The following is a 24,673-nucleotide window of genomic DNA, read 5'->3' as shown; positions in this document are numbered from 1 at the left end:
GAAAGGGAAAGATATACCCGTTTGAATGCAGAATTCCAAAGAATAGCAAGGAGAGATAAGAAAGCCTTCCTCAGTGATCAGTGCAAAGAAATAGAGAAAAACAATAGAATGGGAAAGACTAGAGATCTCTTCAAGAAAATTAGAGATACCAAGGGAACATTTCTTCCAAAGATGGGCTCAGTAAAAGACAGAAATGGAACGGACCTAACAAAAGCAGAAGATATTAAGAAGGGGTGGCAAGAATACACAGAAGAACTATACAAAAAAGATCTTCACAACCCAGATAATCACGATGGTGTGATGACTCACCTGGAGCCAGACATCCTGGAATGTGAAGTCAGGTGGGCCTTGGCAAGCATCACACAAACAAAGCTAGTGGAGGCAATGGAATTCCAGTTGAGTTATTTCAAATCCTGAAAGATGATTCTGTGAAAGTGCTGCACTCAATATGCCAGCAAATTTGGAAAACTCAGCAGTGGCCATAGGACTGGAAAAAGTCAGTTTTCGTTCCAATCCCTAAGAAAGGCAATGCCAAAGAATGCTCAAACTACTGCACAATTGCACTCATTTCACACACTAGCAAATTAATGCTCAAAATTCTCCAAGCCAGGCTTCAATAGTATGTGAACCGTGAACTTCCAGATGTTCAAGGTGGTTTTAGAAAAGGCAGAGGAACCAGAGACCAAATTGCCAACATCTGTTGGATCGTTGAAAAAAGCAAGAGAGTTCCAGAAAAACATCTACTTCTGCTTTATTGACTCTGCCAAAGCCTTTTGACTGTGTGGATCACAATAAACTGTGGAAAATTCTGGAAGAGATGGGCATACCAGACCACCTGACCTGCCTCCTGAGTAACCTATATGCAGGTCAGGAAGCAACAGTTAGAACTGGACATGGAACAGCAGACTGGTTCCAAATAGGAAAAAGGCTGTATATTGTCACCCTGCTTATTTAACTTATATGCAGAGTAGTACATCATGAGAAACGCTGGGCTGGTTGAAGCACAAGCTGGAATCAAGATTGCCAGGAGAAACATCAATAACCTCAGATATGCAGATGATACCACCCTTATGGCAGAAAGTGAAGAAGAACTAAAGAGCCTCTTGATGAATGAAAGAGGAGAGTGAAAAAGTTGGCTTAAATCTCAACATTCAGAAACTAAGATCATGGCCTCTGGTCCCATCACTTCATGGGAAATAGATGGGGAAACAGTGGAAATAGTGGCAGACTTTATTTTGGGGGGCTCGAAAATCACTACAGATGGTGACTGCAGCCATGAAATAAAAAGATGCTTATTCCTTGGAAGAAAAGTTATGACCAACCTAGACAGCATATTAAAAAGCAGAGACATTACTTTGTCAACAAAGGTTGGTCTAGTCAAAGCTATGGTTTTTCCAGTAGTCATGTATGGATATGCCGCTGCTGCTGCTAAGTCACTTCAGTTGTGTTGGACTCTGTGCGACCCCGTAGACGGCAGCCCACCAGGCTCCCCCGTCCCTGGGATTCTCTAGGCAAGAACACTGGAGTGGGTTGCCATTTCCTTCTCCAATGCATGAAAGTGAAAAGTGAAAGTGAAGTAGCTCAGTCGTGTCCGACTCTTCGCGACCCCATGGACTGCAGCCTACCAGGCTCCTCCGTCCATGGGATTTTCCAGGCAAGTGTACTGGAGTGGGATGCCATCACCTCCAATGTATGGATATGAGAGTTGAACTATAAAGAAAGCTGAGCGCCAAAGAATTAATGCTTTTGAACTATGGTGTTGGAGAAGACTCTTGAGAGTCTGTTGGACTGCAAGGAGATCCAACCAGTCCATCCTAAAGGAGATCAGTCCTGAGTGTTCCTTGGAAGGATTGATGTTGAACCTGAAACTCTTTTGGCCACCTGATGTGGAGAACTGACTCGTTTGAAAATACCCTGATGCTGGGAAAGATTGAAGGCGAGAGGAGAGGAGGGGTGACAGAGGATGAGATGGTTGGATGGCATCACCAACTCAATGGAGATGAGTTTGAGTAAACTCTGGGAGTTGGTGATGGACAGGAGGGCCTGGCATGCTGAAGTCCATGGGGTTGCAAAGAGTCGGACACGACTGAGCAACTGAACTGATTGCCTGCTGAGCATTTAAATGACAATATAGCCCACTAAGATAGTCTATTCTTCATTAGCATTATACTCCCAAAATTTTTAATTTAAAAAATTAGAGGTAATTGACATATAAAATTCATTCATTTTCAGTGTTCTATGAGTTTTGACAAATGCATACATCTGTGTAATGACCATTATAATTTAATACATATATGTGTGTGTATATCATATGGTGTTATTTTTGTTTGTAAAATTCTATGAATTTTTAGACTTGTATCAACTTAGGGATCCATCACGATAATCAGGATACAAATAGCTCCGTCACAACAGTAATCAATGTTAGTGATAAAATATTTCTGCCAGAAAAACCTTTTACTGGTCTAAGTTCTATTAATATATGCAGTGTGTGTGCTCAGTTGTGTCCAACTCTTTGCAACCCCAGGGACTGTAGCCTGCCAGGATCCTCTGTCTGTGGGATTCTCCAGGCAAGAATACTGGAGTGGGTTGCCGTGTTCTGTTCCAGGGGATCTTCCCGACTCAGGGACTGCACCCACATCTCCTGTGTCTCCTGCACTGGCAGGTGGATTCTTTGCTGCCCCCACCACCTGGGAAGTCCCTAATATCACATTTGTAATTTGTCCTTTATAGTCTGTTTGCAAGGAAGTTAGCTTGGAATTTTCCCAGTTACATATCTGGCTCCCTACACCTTTGTGTGAACTGAATTAACATGAGTTTATTTGGGCAGTATGTTCCTAAAGGTTGAGGATTCTTTTAGTCCATTTTGGGTACATTTTATATTTCCAATCCCAGTTACACTGCATATGCCTGCATTTAACAGTAGATGTAAAACAAAGCATAGTGATTGTAAAGATGAAGAAAAATAACTTGAATTATTTCAATTCTGTCATTCTAAGTGACCACTTGGAGGTTTTATTTATATTTAAGATTTTTTTTTTTTTTTTACTGTGAAACAACTGAAATTTGCTAGAATAGATTCTGAAGAAAAAATGACATGCACCATATTTGCACTTTCTGGATTTTATTTTGTGAAATGAGACTTTTATAAATCTCTGCCAAATCTATATTTTGTTTAAAACCTCTCTCAACTATCTGCTTATATGTTGAAAATTATGGAAATTAAAATTAACTAAAAATTTCTCCATGAATGAAACAAGCCTGATAAATCTGTTGTACTGTCTATTAAGCATGAATATGTGAATAAAATCAATTTTGACTTTGACAGATTTGCAGAATTTAAGGCTCAGAAACAGAAATTATATTATTATTCATTACTGCAGCAACCAATATGTAGCTATAGTTTTTACTAACCCTCTGTCCATGGGATTCTCTAGGCCAGAATCCTAGAGTGAGTTGCCATGTCCTTCTCCAGGGGATCTTCCTGACCCAGAGATTGAACCCACGTTTCTTATGTCTCCTGCATTGGCAGGCGGGTTCTGTACTACTGAGCCACCTGGGAAGCCTGCCCAAAATACATTGCTATATTTTAAATGTATAAAGCAGTTATGTATATATTTTTTACTATAAACATAATTTACTTTTAAATCATATGTATTATTTTAGTTCTAGCATGATTGCATATATGCAAATTTCAATAAAACATTTTCAGTGTTTTTATGTTTATTCTTCTTGATTATTATTCATTTCATTTCATGATTATTACTGAAATAGTTTTTTTTTTTTTTTTAATTGAGAAGGGTGGTATTCTGAATGTCAAATATCCTGAGTATGGAGCTGGCAAGCTCATTTCCAGTTTTATGAGGTGAACAGCTCGGTGCCCTTACAGAAGTGAGGAACATTGAAAGAGAACCCAGCTTAGGTGAGATGACCTTATTGTTAGATATACTGAGTTTTGAAGTGTCATAGAAAGGTCCATGAGGAGATGTCAGGTGAGCAGATGGATACAAAGCTCTGAAACTCAGAAGAGAGGTTTGGGCCCAATATTTACATTTGTTACTCATCAAGGCACAGAAAGAAATGGAAACAATGAGAAAGACTGGGCTTGCCTAAGGAGAATAAGGTGTCTGAGAGTTTAAGGTGCCCAAGGACTGATTCTGCTGCTGCTGCTGCTGCTAAGTCGCCTCAGTCGTGTCCGACTCTGTGCGATCTCATAGATGGAAGCCAACCAGGTTCCCCCATCCCTGGGATTCTCCAGGCAAGAGTATTGGAGTGGGTTGCCATTTCCTTCTCCAATGCATGAAAGTGAAAAGTGAAAGTGAAGTCGCTCAGCCATGTCCAACTCCCAGTGACCCCATGGACTGCAGCCTACCAGGCTCTGCCGCCCATGGGATTTTCCAGGCAAGAGTACTGGAGTGGGGTGCCATGGCCTTCTCCGTCCTAATGACTATCTACATCAAAAAATAGATAAAGATGAGTCAGCAAAAGGAACTGGGGAGAAGTGATGATCTGAAAGTAGGAAGAAGAGGGAAAATGAGGTGTCACAGCAGCCAGTGAGTAGGTTATGGGTCAACTATGATAAATGTTACTAAGGGATTGTCGAGATGAGAACAGAAACGTGCACACAAGACCTCAGGAAACAGCATCTTGCTGACCTGGTGAGAGCAGATTCAGGGAGTGTTATGGATGGAGGCAACGTTTTAGGAAGTTGAGGGGAGAATAGAAATTAAGGATGGACAGGAATTTCCCTGGTGGTCCAGTGGCTGACTGTAAGGTAACAATGCAGGGGGCCCAAGTTCCATCCCTGGTCAGGGAACTAGATCCCGCAGTTCAGTTCAGTTGCTCAGTCGTGTCCGACTCTTTGCAGCCCCATGAATCGCAGCACGCCAGGCCTCCCTGTCCATCACCATCTCCCAGAGCTTACTCAAACTCATGTCCATCGAGTCGGTGATGCCATCCAGCCATCTCATCCTCTGTCATCCCTTTCTCCTCCTGCCCCCAATCCCTCCCAGCATCACAGTCTTTTCCAATAAGTCAACTCTTCGCATGAGGTGGTCAGAGCATTGGAGTTTCAGCCTCAGCATCAGTCCTTCCAATGAATACACAGGGCTGATCTACTTTATAATGGACTGGTTGGATCTCCTTGCAGTCCAAGGGACTCTCAAGAGTCTTATCCAACACCACAGTTCCCAAAGCATCAATTCTTCGGCGCTCAGGTTTCTTCACAGTCCAACTCTCACATCCATACATGACCACTGGAGAAACCATAGCCTTGACTAGACGGACCTTTGTTGGCAAAGTAATGTCTCTGCTTCTGAATATGCTATCTATGTTGGTCATAACTTTCCTTCCAAGGAGTAATCATCTTTTAATTTCATGTGTGCAATCACCATCTGCAGTGATTTTGGAGCCCCAGAAAATAAAATCTGACACTGTTTCCACTGTTTCCCCATCTGTTTCCCATGAAGTGATGGGACTGGATGCCATGATCTTAGTTTTCTGAATGTTGAGCTTTAAGCCAACTTTTTCACTCTCCTCTTTCACTTTCATCAAGAGGCTTTTTAGTTCCTCTTCACTTTCTGCCATAAGGGTGGTATAATCTGCATATCTGAGGTTATTGATATTTCTCCCGGCAATCTTGATTCCAGCTTGTGCTTCTTCCAGCCCAGCCTTTCTTATGATGTACTCTGCATATAAGTTAAATAAGCAGGGTGACAATATACAGCCTTGAGGTGCTCCTTTTCCTATTTGGAACCAGTCTGTTGTTCCATGTCCAGTTCTAACTGTTGCTTCCTGACCTGCATATAGGTTTCCTCAGGACGCAGGTCAGATGGTCTGGTATTCCCATCTCTTTCAGAATTTTCCACAGTTTATTGTGATCCACACAAAGACTTTTAGAAAAAGGAAATTAAGGATGGAACAGGGAATAAAGACTTGTTCAGTCACTAAGTCATGTCCGTCTCTTTGCAACACCATGGAATGTAGCCTGCTGGGATACTCTGTGCATAGGATTCTCCAGGCAGGAATACTGGAGTGGATTGCCCTTTCCTTCTCCAGGGGATCTTCCCAACCTGGAGACTGAACCTGAGTTTCCTGCATTGGCAAATGGATTCCTTACCACTGAGCCATCTGGGAAACCCCACTCTAGAAGTAGCTGCAATTTAGCTCATGGGAAGGGTCCAGGGAGAGGGAGAGACTGAGTGGAAGATATGGAGGAAGAAACAGATAGTTAAAGATTCATTGAAACGAGCCACAGTAGATTTAGAGGAATTGGCCACCTACAGGGTAATAGGAGGAGTGAAAACAAGATATGTGACCACACACAGACATACACACACACACACACACACACACACACACATATATATATATAAAATATATCAGTTAAATGAATTACTTAAACTTACCATTTAGGTTTTTATTTTGATTTGGTAAAGTGTGGTTTGTTAATCTTTATGATATTACCAAAGATTTTCCATTTAATATTAAATCCAGAAAAATCTGGATTTTTGAGAGCTTTGGATTTTAAATCTGAGAGCTTTGGAATTCTAATAATAAACATTTTGAATTTTGTAGCTTTGATTACCCTTTTTAAGTCGTATTAGCCATAGGCAATATAAAGATCTATTGTTGGGTCCTGTAGCAAGCATCCAGACCATTGTTTTCTGAAGTGATGCCAAAATATCTCATTGTTTTCATTGCTTCTGTTCTGTAACTATAAAACAGAAAACTTGGATAATTGAGTGAAGTTACTATTTTATTTTGAGGTTTATTAGACTGTTTTAATAAATCTCAAAATAGTAACTTCATTCAATTGCAGTTTTGCCTTTGATTATTGTGCAAGAATGTAATCTGGTTTATTCATGCTAAGTGGTACTGCATTTTTAAATGCCATAGTATCAAAGAACACATTATCTGGGTTACAGACCTGGATTTATTAATCTTTTGTTAAATCTCAGTAGGATTTGTTTATCTGAACATATATCATTGCATAATATGTTGTCTGATGTATCATATGTCAAATCATTTTGTTTATGTGATTTTGATCACATGTTCTAAAGCTATAGGGAACCTCAGGTCTTCCTCTCAAATCTGTTTATCCTTCCTTCTCAAACATGTGGCCCCTCAGCTAGATATTGCATTTCTCAATATTCTTCTGTTTACTCTCATCTTTCCTTTCTTCTGGAGAGACATGATAGCCACTGTCGAAAACTTAGATACCCCTGATGTTTGCCACAGCTGTCCCTCTAACCAAGTACCTGGGTGATTTCACTGGAGCAGAGATTGCCTCTTCCTAGTGGTTGTTTCATTACAGTGAAATAAACTTGCATCTTGTTGTGGCCACTTAGCTTTCATATAGAAGCTTAAACTTGACCCTAACATAAAACTTCGTACCTGAAAGTAGGTTTCTTTCTGATGTAGCAAAAAGCTAAGACATGTTTCATTGACTCAGGCTAGCCTTTGGATGGTGATGGCATAGAGACTGCAGGCTGGGAAGCTGATGGTATTTATTGTAGCAAACTTTTTAGCAAAACTGTCATTCATTACAACTTAGAAAGCTGACCATGTGCCTATGGAGGTAATAACTCTATGGAAAGTTGTTGGATGGATCTATCATTTTGTGGTATAGTAGCTATTCCCTGATTCTTTTAGTAAGACAGAAGGAAATGATGAACTCAACAAAAGTTGGAAAATTTGAAAGTGGTGTTTGAAAGCACAGGTGCTTCTAAGAACAAGAACTAAGACTATGTACATGAAGCTTTTCACAAAGGCCTGCCATGAAGTTTCAGCCAAATTACAGAATATAACTTTGTGCCAGAAAATCATGTTCCTATTGATATGTGACTAAGATGGTTTGTTTTAAATTTCCATAGGTTATCTTCTTTAAAAAGTGAAGTGGCTTCCAGGATAGCTCAGACTTTAAATCTGCCTGCAATGCAGGAGACATGAGAGATGTGAGTTTGATCCCTGGGTCGGGAAGATCCCCTGGAGAAGGGAATGGCAACTCAGTACAGTATTCTTGCCTGGAGAATTCCATGGACAGAGGAGTCTGGCGGGCCACAGCCCATGGGGTTGCAGAGTCAGATGTGACTGAGTGACCGGCACTTTCACCCTCATTAAAATGAGAAAGAAAGAAATGGACTGGAAACTGATTTTGCCATACAAGGGAGACTTCAGAATGTGTCCTGAAAGGAACTTTGGGTGATGTTACTTGAACATGGAAGTGACTGGTGTAGGGTAAGGGAGTTAGAGAAGGCTAGGTTCGGAAAAAGAACGAGACCGGCACTTTACAGGAACAGATCACCTTCAATGAGGAGAGAAGGGGCAGCAGTCAGATTAGTGAGCTGCTGCACTAACCCAAGAAAAGAGTAAGTATTTATCCGCATATATGTGGAAATCTACTGTCTTAAGGGGGCCTGTTCTTCTCCAAGGTTTTTCGGGTTAGTTATCTCTTAAATGGCTGGGGCAAGGAATTCTGGAAATCAGCCAAAGGCTGGGACCAGCTGGGAGCTGAGCACAATGGACCTTATTGTCCATTTTTGATCCTGCAGGTGAGAGAGTTCTTTGTTTTACATGGAATGGTGGGGAGGACCCAGACGGGAGTTTTAACTCCAGGCTATTGTGAGCCGTTTAACTTTCCTTCAACTGGTACCACATTGATCGGGCATCTATTATTTTTGGGGGAAATATCAGGCCATACAACTGGTCTAGCAAAGATCCCAGACTCTTGAAACTGCACTATCTCAAAGCCTGTGAGAAAACTACATAGCCCCCAAGGAGAACATGTCCCTCCAGCACCCATTTCAGATGCTGGGACAAGAATAAAGACCAGGAAGAAACTCCCTGCCATGGGGAGTAGCCTGGATGACAATGGATAGGGCAGTTCATCCCAGAGACTTAACCAGAGTCTGATTTACTAATCTGCTCCACCATCCAGGGCAGGGACCTTTTTCAGTTCCTCTCTAGTGCTGGTGACTGCATACATCCACTTGAGAGTCCCTTGGACTGCAAGGAGATGAAACGAGTCAGTCCTAAAGGAAATCAATCCTGAATATTCATTGGAATGACTGATACTGAAGTTCCAGTACTTTGACCACCTGATGTGAAGAGCCGACTTATTGGAAAAGACACTGATACTGGGAAAGATTTAAGGCAAAAGGAGAAGGGGTGGAAGAGAATGAGATGGTTATATAGCATCACTGATTCAATGGACATGAATTTCAGCAAACTCTGGGAGATAGTGGAGGATAGAGGAGCTCGGTGTGCTGCACTTCATGGGGCTGCAAAGAGTTGGATACGACTTAGTGACTGAACAACAACATGCATTTGCAATTATTTCCTTGTCTGAATGGGAAAGTTTACAGGGGTTATTGTATAAAAGAGAGAGGGGACAGATTACAAGATGATATCCCAACAGGAGATATCACTGAACCTGATGAAAAGGACTACATATCACCTAAAATATTCAGGATTTTGGAATAGAGGTAGTAACTGAAGGGGGCCTTGTATTGTCTCCCTTGGGGCAAAAGTCTATGTATGGGAGGAGAACACAGATTATTCTTTGGCAGGCTAGAGTAATAGGTTATGGGAGATTGCAGGTTGTTGCCCATTTTTAGTTCTCTTCTCTCTCTCTGCTTAGTCCTGTGGGCACCAGCAAGAAATCACATTTTCCAGAAGTCTTTGAAACTAGGTGTAGCCCTAAATTCCAACTAATGTGATGTGTGGATAAATACTATCCATTCCTTCTTTCTTTATTTTTTCTGGCTGTGCTGGGTCATTTGTTTCAGTGGGTAGGTGTTCTCTCATTGCAGTGCATGGGCTTAGTTACCCTGCAGCCTGTGGGATCTTAAGTTCCCCAACCAGGAATTGAACTTGGCATCCCCTGAACTGAAAGCTGATTCTTAACCACTGGACCACCAGGAGAGTCCCCTGGGTTGCCTTCTGAAAAGTTTTTGTCCTGGAGTTTCTACTACCTTTACTTCCTTCTAATTGAAGATGATCAGAACACATATGAAAGCACTAAACTGAGACAGGCAGAGCTGCCTTGGTGCCTGGGGGACTTCCTGGAGCAGAGACATCCTGTCTGCACTGAATAATGACATGGAAGAGGGGAGAAAAAGCCTACCTCATTTGAGCCAATAATTTTGATGTGTCTTTGTGTACAATTTAAACAGTAAAAGCAGCTTAGTTTTTATGGTAATTCAAATAACCATTTCACATGTCTCTATAATCAATGTCATGTCATTTTAAAAGAAGTGACTTTACTGAAGACTAGAACTAGAGAGGCAAAAGACAAAGGAAATCCATCTAAGTGTATATTGAAAGAGGAGCAATAACAATTAGACACAGATATGAAATGTTTTATAAAGAGATAATGCATAATTATACAGCCATATATATGGTTGCACAATTATTTGTTTTATTGTTTTGTTATTCATAGAATCAGAGACACATAATTAGTGGGTAGCTTAGAAGTAGTTTTTTAATATTTTGATTTGACTGATATCTGGGCACTGAGATCAATGGGGGTTTCCAAAATACTTCCCTTGGGAATGCTAAAAGGTATAGAATAAAAAGATATATTCCTAAATCAAATAAGTAGAAAATATTTCATAAACCAAACTGAATAAACTTGTTTAAGGGAGAGTTTTTTCTGTTTTTCTGTGTTAATCTGGGCTCCCTAGGTGGCCCAGTGGTAAAGAATCCACCTGCCAGTGCAGGAGACATGAGAGACGTGAGTTCCATCCCTGAGTTGGGAAGATCTTCTGGAGGAGGAAATGGCAACCCACTCCAGTATTCTTGCCTGGGAAATCGCATGGACAGAGGAGCCTGGTGGGCTACAGTCCATGGGGTTGCAGAGAGTTGGACACGACTGAGCACACACACACACCTATGTTAATTTATACTGTATGTCTCCAAGGGAGGCTTCTTTTCTACAGAATATGAAATGGCACTGGTATTCTCCATAACATAGGGTAAGCAATTTGTTGTTGTTTAGCTGCTCAGTTGTCTCTGACTCTTTTGCCACCCCGTGGATTGTAGCCTGCCAGTCTCCTCTGTTGAATTTCCCAGGCCAGAGTACTGGTTGCCATTTCCTATTCCAGAGCATCTTCCCAACCCAGGGATCGAACCTACATCTCCTGCACTAGCAAGTGAATTCTTTACCACTGAGCCACTTGGGAAGCCCTAGGATATTCAATAATGTGTCAAACAAAATAGTGAAGCCATGCCCAGATACTCTGGCTTGCAATGAGCTGGATGTACTCATTATGCTAATCTTTACCTCTCCTCAGAACACTTTTATGCTCACTCCATTGTACCTGGGATACAGCCAGACTTTCTCACACTGATGTCCAGCACTAGCAGAAGCTGAAATCCATCTATGAGCTTGTCTGTGACCGTGGATTACACCTTCCTTATAGAGGCAGCCATGAGCACCAGCTTGGTTAAAGCCACCCTCCCTACCCTTTGTGGAATTTTAGTCTGCATGGGAGACTTCTAATAAAAATGACCAATTTACTAAACCCAAGGAACTGTGTTATTTATGTTAAAGATTATGAGCATTTAAAAAAATGTGGACAGTACTGGTTTGGTTTAGGAGGAATCATCAGTCATACTAGAGGTCTTAGTTTTAGAATCTTAGGTCTCTCTGATGAGTTGTAGCTGGAACTTGAAAATGAAATGACCTGCTGGTTCCTGATTCTAAGAATAAGAGAGTGCGGGAGAATGCTCTTGGGAGTATGATCTTTCTGTTGATACTGTGAGAAAGTTGGTTTTTCTTTAAAAAATTTCAGAGTTTCCTTAGGGAAAACATTTATTAAATCATGAATGATATAAGAAGACAAAATCCACTGAGGATAAAGAGGGGTGAAAGTGCCCTGAGTCCTCAGTAGAAAAAGGGACAGAGATTTGAGAAGAGTCTGTATGAGATAACTGATGATGAGGAACCCAGGAGAGAACAATGAAGCTCTAACTGATGTTCTGGCTTCTTAAGGCTCAGAACCATCTGCATGAAATAGACTAAAACCATCAGGAAACAACAACAAAGACAGCAAGGGAAGGAGGACTCCAACTGGAAACTCCAAAGGCAACATGGCTCGTATAGCAACCCTTGGTGTTTTTACAATGCCCTATACCATGCAATTGATATAACTGGTGGTTGAGATCTTGGGTATTTTCATCCATCACCAAATTATGGAAATATGGGCAAGGGACTTGAATTCTCACATAATCCAACTGTGAAATCGGATATTGTTTTGTTGTTTGTACTACTGACATTTCCCTAAGGATATCCTGAGGATAAAATTAAGAAATTTACTTAAAACACTAAGCACATAATGATCAATCAGTAAATGTTAATTGTTTTGTTGTATTTACAAATATTTACATCCATATCACCCATTTTTTTTCCTTCAGAGTACCCCCGTGGCATCATTACTTCCTCAATTTAGATAGCTACACTGATGATCAAAAAGGTTTACCTGATCTAAATCAAGTTCCAAAGAGAACTCAAGTGGGGGTTTCCTAATTGTGAGTTCAGTGTTTGTCTTTTCTTCTGCTACACCATGGCTGTTTTTCAGAATTAAGAGTATGATGAATTCAGTGATTTAAGTTAAAGTTTTTTGGGGTGGTTATTCAGTTTTTTTTTTCCCATGATATTTGTTTGTAATTTTAAGTAAACCCGTATATTACAAAGCTCTAGGTTAGGCACTCCATTGAGATGTTGATTACATGCAAATTCCCACTTCTGGGTGACCCTTCTGGTCATCTAATTCAAGTGCTCAAGCTAAGACACTTAATTTTCCACAGTGTGGGTCTTTGCAAAACTGACATCTGAAAAGAGAAAATTATGTTTGTAAGTTTTTAACTAAGAATATTGTCTTATTCAGGTGAAATCTGTGAATCCCAAATTCCAGTATTTTTTTTTTACATTAATAAAAGATCTGTAATGTTCATCATTCTATGGTGGCTCAGATGATAAAGACTCCACCTGCAATACAGGAGACCTGGGTTCAATCCCTGGCTTGGAAAGATCCCCTGGAGGAGGGCATGGCAACTCACTCCAGTATTCTTGCCTGGAGAACCCTGTGGACAGAGGAGCTTGGCAGGCTATAGTCCATAGGGTCACGAAGAGTGAGACACTGCTGAAGCATCTTCTCACGCATGCACACAATGTTAATCACAAGGGAAGGAATTTTTTGGCAATACGTGGGCATTACAGAAATATTAGTAACTTTTGGGTAAAATTTAAATATATTTAATATATACAGAAAAGTAGACATCTATAACAACTTCCACATTAATACCCCCACATTAAAAAGTTTGTATTTTACATGTTACATTTAAATTGCTGTATATCTTTCCCAGTCATATTGTAATGATGTTTGTACATATGAATCAAAGGTAAACTATAGGTGTGTTTTTGTATCTGAAATCATATGATCTCCAATGCACAGTTTTAACTCAAAATATGATTTCAGAATTTTTTATGTAGCTCTCATCCATTAGTTTTAGAATGCCATTAAGTATAACAAAATTTATTTAAGTATAATTTTGTTTTCCTCTTTGAGAAATAATGCATTGATGAGCAGAACTTACTTGTAGTTGCCCACTGCTGATGTGTGTAAGAGTTTATTTAGAATGTGTATAGCTACAAGTGGAATTACTAAGTCATCATTTTTGTATGTTGCCAAAACTTTTCTCCAAAGTGATTTATTCCATTTCTTTTCACAAGACTAGGTTATGACACTTGCCATTTCCACAAGCTCTTACCAACACTTGGAATTAACCAACATTTTAATCTACTGCCATGTGTGAAATTATATTTCACGGTTGAGTTCCATTTCTCTCACTATTGGTAAAGGTGAGCTTCTTCAATACGTTTTGAATATTCTGGTTTCCTCTTATGTAAAACGTCTGTGTACATCTGGTTCAGTCAAACATTCCTATCTATATATCTTATCTGTAATATTGTCTATTATCTAACAAACTCTAGTTGGGTTAAGCAGAAAATAAATGTATTAAAGGAATTTAAGCTGTTCATAGAGTGTCCTAGAAAGTCAGAGAACGAGATTTGGATGGTATATCATCAATAATGATAGGTCTTCCACATCATGGGGGCCCCTCCAACAAAAATAATCACTTCTTCAGCTCCTCTTTCCAATGGAATATCTGAATCCAGAAAACATGGTTTCAATATAATGATATTGATGATTGAGTTCCAGAATCTTAACCATGTATTCAAGCCAAATACTTCAAAGGAGGCTGGGAAATTGAGATCTGCTTTTTATTTTGGCACTGAAGGACTCCTGATATAGGAATTTTTCCAAGTATAGAAGGATATTCATAAACACACACATACACACATATTAGACACAGGCATGAACATCTTCTAAATCATGCCCCTTGGCTGACCTAACCTCTTGACAAAGCCCTCTTTGGGCTTACATTTCTCAATAGCATCAAAAATAAACAAAACATTCCTCCTTGGCATGTTGTAACTACTTCTCTTGGAAATAGAAACCACATTAATCTTTTCCCAAAAATCTGATCAGTGTCTGTATCCTGCTCAAAGTTCAAGATTTCTGGGGAATACTAAGTCATCTTTGGTTCTAAAATAACTGTCTAAATTATAGGCTTCACCATTGCACACAATATAAAACATGTGTTTAGCACAATGAAGAAGAAAAGGTTAGACACTAGACCTTGCTTTTGCATCTGCAATGAGGCTCTGTGACTCCTGTTCTTTCTACATGTCCCCTTGCTCTCAGTCAGCAATGTGCATGGTGTGAGTTCTTTACCTGTTGAAATAATTGATCTCTTCATTCTTAGAGCCCTGAGTCCTTAGCAGTCTTACCTAGATCATATTGCCTTGGACTCCTCTTTTTACCAATGAGATTTATCATTGGTTGCATAGTTTCTCCTCCCTGTTTTCATTGTCTCTCTATTCCCATTTTTGAAAAAAAAGAAAAAAGCAATCATAAAAAGATCATTTATTTATGGATCATGCTGTATGACCAACCTGAGACAGCAGGGATCTCAGCTGATTGTCATTTTTCAGGGACCCAGGCTGATGGAGGCTTCAACTTGACACAAAGTTCCATGATGGCTAAAGCATGAAGAGGAGAACAAGGCAAATAATGTAATATATCTGATACTCTGCTTGCATTTTCTTGGCTTTAGCTAAGTCTCTAGGCCAACAAGGCCATAACTAGATGTAGGGAAAAATGATCGTACCATATGCCTGGGAAGAAGAGACACATATTTGGCAATGGACTTACGTAAGGATTACCATAAGCAACAACCTTATTTTACCTTGATAAATCACAATTAGTTAACCCCATCAACCCTTCCCTGTTTTCTTTCTTGTCAATGGCATGAGGATCTAAATAGGTAAGGTGACATGCTCAACTTCTGTCCTGGAAAAATCTTTGTGCCCCCTGCCAAAAGCATTCCTCCCTTTAGTACTATGTTCTTTAAAACTGCAACACCTAGAATGATTGAATGGAAAACAGAACATTTGTGCCTGATCATTGTGTTTAGTAGTGAGAGGCGTCCCTCCCATTACGATCTGTGGATCTCAGATTCATGTATTCAAACCTTGGGAGAAGCAACACTGTCCATCTTAGAAGCAAGAGGGACCATTTTACAAGGTGGTGCCTTTCAACTGATGATGTGAATGAGTGTGCAATGGCCCATCCACTCTTCTTTAGGGCCAGTGAGTAATGGGACGTGTGGCAGGGCCAGGGCATGCCGTGAGTGCTAGCCTATCACTTTGCCTTATCTTCCATGAAATAGGGTCTTTTGCAAATGCACTATGGTATGGAGGAGTAAGATGCCAAAAGGGAACATTTTTCTTTTGTCAAGTCTCCTGGGAAACAGACTTTGAGACTACTCTGTGCAGGAGGTTTCCTGGAGTGTGCTCTCTGGAATGACACTGGAAGGGGAGTGAGGAAGGAGGATCATACACAGAGAAACTCGACTGAAATGCAGTAGAGGCCTCACCTTCTGCTTTAGGGAGTTCAGAAGTGGGATGGCCTTTCACTGGGACAAGAGGGCTGGGGCTTTTTACCTCTGCCTCAGCCTGTCCTTGGATGCAGGCTGCACCAAGGAAGAGGCATAGACACAAACAAAGTGGATCTTTTGACCAGGAGCAAATTCCAGAAGAATTGTTAGCTGTGAGTTGCCACCAGCCAATCCCCAGCAGTTGGGGGAGCAAGGCCGCAGCCAGTTCATGGCAGCATTTCTGTGACATTCAGTAAGCTCCCATGTGGTATTGTGGAGAGAAGCAGGGTAGGCAGGGAAAGCAATGTGATCCAGAATAAGCAAATCTTTTTTTTTTTTCTTTTGGTACACACAGATGTTTATTGAATTAAATATAAAAATGCATCAATGAAATCTTTATTATTGGAGGATAATTGTTTCACAAGGTTGTGTTAGTTTGTGCTGTACAATGAAGTGAATCAGCTATATGTATACACAAGTGGTGCAGTGGTAAAGAATCCACCTGCCAATGCAGGAGACGAGGGTTTGATCCCTGGGTCAGGAAGATACCCTGAAGAAGAAAATGGCAACCCACTCCAGTATTCTTGCGTGGGAAATCCCATGGACAGAGGAGCCTGACGGGCTACAGTCCATGGGGTTGCAGAAAGTTGGAGACGACTTTATGTGACTGAGAACCCACATATACACATCCCCTGACTTTTGGACTCACCTTCCATCCTTCCCCTCCCACCCTTCTAGGTCATCACGGAACACCAAGCACAGCTCCCTGTGCTGTACAGCAGATTGCCACCAGCTGTTTTACACATGGTATCGGTGTTTATGTCAAACCTCACCTCTCAATTCATCTTGCCCTTCCCACTGTATCCACACGTCCATTCTCTACATCTGCATCCCTATTCTTGCCGCGGGACTAAGTCCATCTGTGATGTAAGTCAGACAGCAAATCTTGTTTGAGTTAAAACAAGTTGCTGCTCCTCACTTCCATGATGAGAGGGTGCCATATAATCAGCCTGCCCCTTACTGGCTGCTAGTATCTGCAGGTTCTGTTCATAAATGTGAGCCAGTCAGCTGGGAAGTAGTCATTTTAGCCAGGAGAGTCCACATTGTTCAGGGCGAGTATGACTTCCATGTGGCCCCCCTGGATAGTCCGCTAAGATGATTGTATTTTTTATTCTTTAGCTTATTAATATTATATTCATTGAGACATTTTTTTTCTGATGTTGTACCAGCCTTACATTGTAAAGAAAATCTTTTTCTTGGGCAAGATTAAATCTAGACACGTTGCTACATTTGATTTGCCAATATTGTATTAGGATTTTTCCATCTATGTTCATAAGTGTGATAGGGCTATAATTATCTAGTTCTCTACTTATCTAATTTTGGTGTCAAGATTAAATCAGTCTCATAAAAGAAGCTGGGTATTTTTTTTAACCTTTTTCTATTCTTTGAAACTGGTTGAAAGGATTATCTCCTCATTGTAGCTTAGAGAAAATTTACCAGTAAAGTTTTTTTTACCAATCTGATCTCACCTTCTACTCCCCATCCACTGTCAGTTCCTTACACTCCAGTGTCACCAGCCCATTGAGGGTAGCTGGAACATGCTGGGAGTCTGTTTGCAATGAAGTTCTGTTTTGGCTCTTTCTTCTGCTTGGACTCCTCTATTGCCAGATATCCACACAGCTGCTTTCTCCCTTCTGAACCTGTCTTCTCAGGAAAACCCACTTTGACTTTCAATTTAAGGCAAATCACTCAATTCAGGAAAACCACTTCATTATACCCATCTTGCTTCTTCCCACCCCGTCCAGAACTTCCCTTTCTTTCATCTTGTTCTATTTTGTCATAGTCTTTATTTCCTTCTAGAATATAATTCTTATCATTTTTATAGTTATTTTTGTGCCCCCTCACTAGAATTTCAGCTCTATAAAGATAGCATTTTTGGGGGGTTCAGTTTTGCTTGCTGATGAGCCCAGTTGCCTAGAATATTGTCTGACAAATAGTAGGGTCTCAATAAATATTTGTTTAATGAATGATTTGTTGAATAAATGGTGCTAGGGCAAAGGATCTTAAAGTGTTAGTGGCCTTAAGGGAGGATGGAATTTTTGTAACCACCAATCTATTTTCTGAACTACTTTTATAAAAAATTTAGATTTTACACAATGGGAAGAGGATAGTCTCTTTAATAAATGGTTTTGGGAAAAACTGGTTATCCACATGCAAAACCGACATTGACCCTTATCTTATATCATACACAGAAATTAACTTAAAATGGATTAAAGACATAAATGTAAAGACCTGAAACCATAAAACTCCTAGGAAAAAAACACAATGACAAAGCTCCTAGACTTTTGTCTTGGCAATGATTTTCTTGGATAGGACACCAAAAAGGACTTTGCTAAGTGTTTTCACCACACTCTCATGCATGCATGTGTGCACACACACAACACGTGGTAACTGTGTGAGTTAACAGATGCGTTACTTAGCTTGATTGTGTAATCATTTCACAATGTGTACTTTTACTATACCACCACATTGTATATCTTTGAAAAAAGAAAACTTACTAGCATCCTGGAGGGGGTTAGATTTTCTGTTCTTTCATAAGTTAATTCTGTAATTTATAATTTTCTATGTCATTCCTCTCAATTGTGAAGTATATTGGCAAATATTCAAATTAATTTCATAATACTTTTAAATTTCGTATAAATATATAAATTTATATGTAGTCGGGTCCTACTTTTTCATCCATCATTTCTCTCCCGTCTTCACTTTCTGATCAATTTTATTTCAGGATAGTTTATTTTGTGGCTATTTTCAAAGAAATCAGCTTCAAATTTGCTGATCATCTTAAATTTTCTCTTTCATGCTTTTATCCATACTATTCCTATTCATCTTCAATCCTTTGGTTCATACTATTTTTCTAGCTTCTTAAATTGAATACTTAACTCATTTATTTTTAATAATTCTTTTTAAAAGGTGCTTTTAATACTATAATGGATCTCTAGTTCCACTTACGCTATATCCCATGGGTGTTGATATGTAGTTCATGTATTGTCATTGGGTTCTAAATATTTTATAAGTTTCATTGTGCTTGCCTCTTAAATCATTAGTTATTTAAGAGTATATAGGATTTTGGGGGGACTATCACTTACTACTGATTCCTAGTTTTTTTATACTGTGGCCAGAGATCATATCCAGCGTAATAACAATTATTTGAAATGTTTTAAGAATTATTTTATGGTCAAGTACATATTCAAATTTTATAAATATTTCTTATATACCAAGCTTCTTTGTATATAATTCTCACTAATTATGTAACTCTTTATTTCTGGTCTTTCTGGTAGAAAAATTTCTAACAGTAATATAAAAAGTCTGCCACAATCTTTTTTGTCAATTTCATCTTTAATTCTGTCAGTTTTTGCCTAGTAATTGTAGGCGATGGGGGAAAAAAATCACCTAAATTCTTCAAAATTAAAGTTTCTAATTTTTATAGTTATTATAAAATATTGGCTATATTCTTTTTGCTGTACAGTATATCCTTGTGTTTTATACATAGTAATTTGTGCCTCTTAATCTCCTATCCGTATACTGCCCTTTCTTTCCCTTCCCACCTGGTAACCACTAGTTCGTTCTCTGTATCTGTGACTCTGTTTCTTTTTTGTTATATTCACTAGTTTGTTTTATTGATTGGATTTTATATTTTATATGGATGACATACAGTATTTGTCTTTGTCTGATTTTTTTCGCTAAGCATAATACTCTTCAGGTTGCATTCATGCTGCAAATGACAAAATTTCATTCTTTTTACGGATGAATAGTACTCCATTGTATGTATATACCACACCTTCTTCATTCATTCATCTGCTGATGGGCATCTAGTTTGCTTCCATGTCCTGGCTATTCTAAATAGTGCTGCAGTGAACACTGAGGTATGTGTGTAGCCTGGGGGCCTGACGCTCACATTACTTCAATGTCCTTGTTTTTGTTTCCACTCTTGACTTTGGGATCTGCTAAGCTGTCCTTCTCTCAGGTGTAACCCACTATTATTATCCTGGAGTCCTGTTGATGTTGCAAAGTGGGACATTCTATAGTATTATGATGTCTCGATCTTTTGATGGGCCTATTTCCCTGGGCTGTGACTATTGCCAGTGTTTCTTAGCTTCTCCTCTTAGGTAAAACAAGAAAAGTAAAAGCAGTTGGAGAATGGAAATGCCCTTTCCCAGAGGTGGGCTATAACTCTGGTAAAAAGATACTTTCTTTAGAATATAGACTTTTTTTTGTGGAGAATGCTCTATGTACATTCACAATGATTAATCTTCCCTTCCCCCAACAGAGCCAATAGGGCTCTTTCTACGTTATTCATCATGAGCATGTGATGGGGCTTCTGGAGATGAAAGCCATGGCACTAGGGGCCACCCCCTTTAGAAGGGCACTGGGCCCTTGCCCCTGGAGTTTCTAACTCTTACACTCATCCATAGTATCCTACAGAAATTGGAAACCCCAATCAGTCACTAACTCTAGCTCTGATTCCCATTTTTGTAAGATACTCTTTATTTTGGCCAATGTCTGTTTTTTTATTTGCATAATTTTTTTAATTGGAGGAAAATCACAATGTTGTGTTGGTTTCTGCCATATAACAATGTGAATCATCCATAATTAAAACTCAGTCAGTTCTAGCGAGGTAGATGACACTAGAGTCTGTAAGTCAGAAAGAGAAAAACATATATATGAACACATATATATGGAATCTAGAAACATTGTACTGATGAATCTATTTGCAGGGAAGGAATAGAAGCGCAGATGTGGAGAACAGGCTTGTGGACACAGTTGGGGAGGGAGAGCGTGGGGCAAGTTGAGAAATAGCCTTGACAATAAATACACTATGGATAGCTTGCGGTGAACGGTGCCACAGGATTTGTGGTCTCCAAAGGAGAAGATTTAACTCCAGAATCAGACAGTCTCAGTCACCCAGAGCTTTGTGTAGATTTTATTTAAAGTGGAAGTGACAGAAGAAGCTTCTGACTTAGACATCAGAAGGGGGTGGGAGAGTACCCACCTCACTAGTTTAAGCGGTGGCCTTCTATACTTCTCAGCCAGCTGCTGAGAATAGATAAAAAGAATACCTCAAGGTTGTAAGAGTTCCATCAGACCCTCTCTCAAGGCATACATCCCAAGATAGCTTTGGTACAAGCTTAGCCAGGGAGAAGGGGTCCCAGGCTCAGTCTCTGGGAGAGACATATACTTGTCCGGGGGACAAGTCTTGAGAAACAGGTTCCCAGGCAAGATTTGTTACAATTGTTAACATGGAGTCTAAGAAAAGCATTTCCCTGAGTAAGACATTGTGCTGTGTGATCATTAGCTCCTAAGGAAGGGCTAGTTCTCAGACAAGATACATTGTTGCACAAGGCTTAAGGGAAGCCCAAGCTAGAATGTTCACCTCCTCCTTAAAGGGGCCTGGACTGCCTAAGCTTTAACCCTCTCACTATCACGTGTAAAATAGATAGCTTGTGATAAGTTGCTATATAGGACAGGGAGCCTAGTCTGGCTCTGGGCTAGAGGGGTGGGATGGGGGATGAGGTGGGAGGCACAAGAGGAAGGGGATTATTATGTAAGATACTTTTTGTTCCCTTTACCTGATTGGAGGTAAAGGGAGGTCTGCCAGTTTCCAGACCTGACAACTGTCAGGACAATGGCTTTGGCTTTTGATTTATCATTCTATTTCTGGCCCATGAAAATTTTTAGCTTGTTTTGAACTAGAGCTATTTTTAAAATATATTTATCTTATACTTTATCTATCATTGCTATGCTGGAGGAGGATAATTTTAAAACCTGAAACTATTGGGATGGGAATTCTGAAGTTTATTTTAATCTAAACTTTGACTTTTGGACATTTTTTATATAAATAATGATGTCTATAAATCACATTTAGTCCCTGTTATACTCTGAATTTCTGTGGTGAATACAATTATCTCTTTGAACTTTGTAATGAAAAGACATTTTTTAATAATCTGATCAAAGAGAACTTCTTCCATCCCTGTAAGAGATTATAATACCATATTGCCTTACAAACTATCTTAAAATTGCTATGTGGCTAGATGTATAACTTCTAAATATTATAATATCTGTAAGTTTTCCATGACAATTAGAATTACAAAAGTGCACAAAATATTAGCAGTATTGACCATTAAATGCCAGGTAGGGCTTCCCTGTTGGCTCTGATGGTAAAGAATCTGCCAGTAATGCAGGAGACCTGGGTTCAATCCCTGGGTTGGGAAGATCCCTTGCAGAAGAGAATGGCTACCCATTCCAGTATTCTTGCCTGGAGGATTCCATGGACAGAGGAGCCTGGCGGGCTATAGTCCAAAGAGTCTGACACGACTGAGTGACAAACACTTTCACTTCCAGAGAGAATTTATTATGCGTCAATCCCTTCTGAAAATTAAGGACCTCAGAATAACCGTGTTTACGATATGTGTAAATGATAATTGTAGGTTAGACACTAATTGAAGAAAGTAAATAGACTCTTTAGCAGTTTTCAAATCTTTTGGACTTAGGTTATAAGTGGTTAGGAAATATATAGCAGCTTTGGTCCCAGTGCAAAATTACCCTAGAGTTATGAACCTTTGAATATCTAGCAGTTTTTCAATTTCCAAGCTACTGTACATATCTTCATTTCTGGATTTGCAGGCCAATGGATGGGGTGGGAGGAGCTGAACTTGAAAGCTTTGAAAGCTGTTTTTAAAAATAATTTTTCTATATGTACTTTCACAAGAAAATAAAATATGGTAATGGTTAAAATGATCATGTACTTAAAATAATGGTACTTACAGAGTGTCTTTTCCTTAAATGTGAATTATAACCAAAAGAAATGGTTACTTTACCTTACAGACAGGAAAACCTAGAAATGGAAATGTTTCATTTGGATGCCCTGGTGACAGACCCGAAATAAGTGCTGAAGCTCATATCAGGGCCTGAGACTTTGACAAGAATTCTGTCCCTTTCCATTCAAGGTCAGGTTCTGCCTCTAAAAGCTGACTAACCTTCTTGGTTCTCCTGGGATTACTGGTCGGGAACTTCCACCTCATGGTCAACACCGAAATCAGATTGATTATATTCTTTGCAGCCAAAGATGGAGAAGCTCTATACAGTCAACAAAAACAAGACCAGGAGCTGACTGTGGCTCAGATCATGAACTCCTTATTGCCAAATTCAGACTTAAATTGAACAAAGTAGGGAAAACCACTAGACCATTCAGGTATGACCTAAATCAAATCCCTTATGATTATACAGTGGAAGTGAGAAATAGATTTAAGGGACTAGATCTGTTAGAGTGCCTGATGAACTATGAACTGAAGTTCGTGACATAGCACAGGAGACAGGGATCAAGACCATCTCCATGGAAAAGAAATGCAAAAAAGCAAAATGGCTGTCTGAGGAGGCCTTACAAATAGCTGTGAAAAGAAGAGAAGCGAAAAAGAAAGGAGAAAAGGAGAGATATAAGCATTTGAATGCAGAGTTCCAAAGAATAGCAAGAAGAGATAAGAAAGTCTTCCTCATCAATCAATGCAAAGAAATAGAGGAAAACAACAGAATGGGAAAGAATAGAGATCACTTCAAGAAATTAGAGATACCAAGGGAACATTTCTTGCAAAGATGGGCTCGATAAAGGACAGAAATGGGCTGTCGTCTCTGGGGTCGCACAGAGTCGGACACAACTGAAGTGACTTAGCAGCAGCAGCAACAGAAACAGAAGCCATTAAGAAGAGGTGGCAAGAATACACAGAAGAACTGTACAAAAAAGATCTTCACAACCAAGATAATCATGATGGTATGATCACTCACCTAGAGCCAGACATCCTGGGATGTGAAGTCTAGTGGGCCTTAGAAAGCATCACTACGAACAAAGCTAGTGGAGGTGATGGAATTCCAGTTGAGCTATTTCAAATCCTGAAAGATGATACTGTGAAAGTGCTGCACTCAATAGGCCAGCAAATTTGGAAAACTCAGCAGTGGCCACAGGACTGGAAAATGTCAGTTTTCATTCCAATCCCAAAGAAAGGCAATGCCAAAGAATGCTCAGACTACTGCACAGTTGCACTCATCTCACACGCTAGTAAAGTAATGCTCAAAATTCTCCAAGCCAGGCTTCAGCAGTATGTGAACCATGAACTTCCAGATGTTCAAGCTGGTTTTAGAAAAGGCAGAGGAACCACAGATCAAATTGCCAACATCCGCTGGATCATTGAAAAAGCAAGAGAGTTCCAGAAAAACATCTATTTCTGCTTATTGACTATGCCAAAGCCTTTGTGTACATCACAATAAACTGTGGAAAATTCTGAAAGAGATGGGAATTCCAGACCATCTGACCTGCCTCTTGAGGAAACCTATATGCAGGTCAGGAAGCAACAGTTAGAACTGGACATGGAACAACAGACAGGTTCCAAATAGGAAAAGGAGTACATCAAGGCTGTATATTGTCACCCTGCTTACTTAACTTATATGCAGAGTGCATCATGAGAAATGCTGGGCTGGAAGAAGTGCAAGCTGGAATCAAGATTGCTGGGAGAAATATCAATAACCTCAGATATGCAGATGACACCACCCTTATGGCAGAAAGTGAAGAGGAACTAAAAAGCCTACTTGATGAAAGTGAAAGAGGAGAGTAGAAAAAGTTGAC

This window comes from Bison bison, unplaced genomic scaffold, assembly GCF_000754665.1.
Source record: "Bison bison bison isolate TAMUID 2011002044 unplaced genomic scaffold, Bison_UMD1.0 scf7180017864145, whole genome shotgun sequence".
Taxonomy (NCBI): Eukaryota; Metazoa; Chordata; class Mammalia; order Artiodactyla; family Bovidae; genus Bison; species Bison bison.
This window is presented reverse-complemented; position numbering follows the sequence as displayed.